General features: G+C 55.5%; 1 long non-coding RNA gene across 1 annotated transcript in view; it reads left to right on the forward strand.

Moving 5' to 3' along the window:
* Positions 1-480: 480 nt before the first annotated feature.
* The window catches only part of LOC109117876, a 23,797-nt gene continuing 22,613 nt past the window's right edge, over positions 481-1,664 (forward strand). The window contains exon 1 of the long non-coding RNA XR_002025192.2: positions 481-1,254. This is a non-coding gene — a long non-coding RNA (uncharacterized LOC109117876). The remainder of the gene's footprint in view (positions 1,255-1,664) is intronic.

The raw sequence follows: 1,664 nt of genomic DNA on the forward strand, positions 1-1,664 counted from the left end.
CTCTGAAAAAGGGACAATAATGCCTTCCTTGGGGAGCTTTTGTAAGGATTATTGGAGCCAACTGTAGCATTGTGCACTGCACAGTCTGGTAATGCCCTCCACCAATGTCCACCTCCCCTGGGAAGAGAAAGATGTGCTCCAAACATTGTTGAACCCTTCCCACCTTATCCAGCTTCTCCTTAAGCGACTCTTACTTGTATTCTATCTGCTAACACTCATCCAGCACCTTACAGCATCAAAGTAGTTTCTCATTGACTCTCTCAATGACGTCTTTTGAACAGTAGAAACAGGCTCACCCGAGGCCACATAACCTAGATTTCACCTCATGTCTCTCTGACTTCAGAGTCCATGACTCCTGACTCCCACCTTTGAAAATCCAATCCATTCTTTAGTCACTCTTCAAGAATTCCTCCTCCATCCTTCACAGGAAAGTGGGATGGGGACACAAAGTTAAACAACCAAAAAGCTGGTGGTGTGTGGGAGCAGTTTCATAGCCCTATTTCTGGCTGAGGAGGAGCCTGCCACAACCTGGGGCCATGACCTTAAGATGGCCCCTGGACAGTGGAACTCTCTGGTCCCTGTCCTGCTGTCTGTCGCGGTACCTGCCTTTCCTCTTGACACAGGACAAAGACCATCTCAGGCCCCTGATGGTAGGAGTGGGGGAGTGGGGGAGGTTCTGGGGAGGTGAGAAGTCACAGCTGGGACAGAACACAGACACTGGGTACCATGTCAGACCTGGTGCCTTTCTCTTGCTCCCCTGAGCTCTTTCCTCCCAATGGACCTGCTGCCAGGAGCAAGAACTGCAGGAGGCATCGATACTGTCCAGTCAGGAGCCCTGAGGAGGGGGAGGAGGTGGCAAGGCAGAGGCTGCATCTCTTTTCTCAGCCTTCCTCTCTACTAGGAATTTGCCGTGGGGATGGGCCCACTATGGGCTCCAGAAATTCTCTCTCTCGGCATCCAGAAGGGCTGCCAAGAGCCCTCCTCCCAAACTCCTAGTGGCTATTTTCTCATCGGGGTCCTCCATAGGTTTCTCAGTGTGAGAGTAAATGCTAGTCTGTGAGACCCAGTTCTCATTGCCAGCTCCTGCTTCCCCAGGGGCGTTTGGGTAGCTGGGAAAGGGGCCAGACTGTCCTCTGGCGGGCACCCCCTGCTGGACAGAGGCCCAGCATTCTGGTGGGGGACGGCTCCCTCCACCCCTGCCAGTGACTAGCATCTCCACAGGGATCCCGCATGTAGCTGTCTCTTCTCTGGGAGGTAGGTCTGTCTCCTCAGTTGGGGGAGGCAATGGGACTGCAGTTGTGGGGGCCTCCCTGGATCTTGATGGGCAGGGGCATGGTAATGTATGCCCTGGGGGTCTTGTCCATAACCCGCAGGATTTTCACTTTCTCCTTCCCTCTCAGTGAAAAGAATAACGTTCCTCATCTCTGTCCCCCAGGTGACTCCCACGCCCAGACACTTTAACAGTTTACCAACACCCACCCTTTGCCCTGGGCCTGCAGACTAGGGTCCCAGGCCCTAGGTTCAACCCAGCCCCAGCCCTTCGGGGAATTCCTGAGCCCCACCAGGCGCTCTCACCTCCTTGCTGACCGCCGCGCTCTGATGGGCGCTGGAGCCAGGCCCTCTGGCCCGCCTTGCCCGGGCCGCCTCCTTGGCTCAGCGCGGCC

Source organism: Fukomys damarensis, unplaced genomic scaffold (assembly GCF_012274545.1).
Source record: "Fukomys damarensis isolate Sample0158 unplaced genomic scaffold, DMR_v1.0_HiC HiC_scaffold_17, whole genome shotgun sequence".
In the NCBI taxonomy this organism is placed as follows: Eukaryota; Metazoa; Chordata; class Mammalia; order Rodentia; family Bathyergidae; genus Fukomys; species Fukomys damarensis.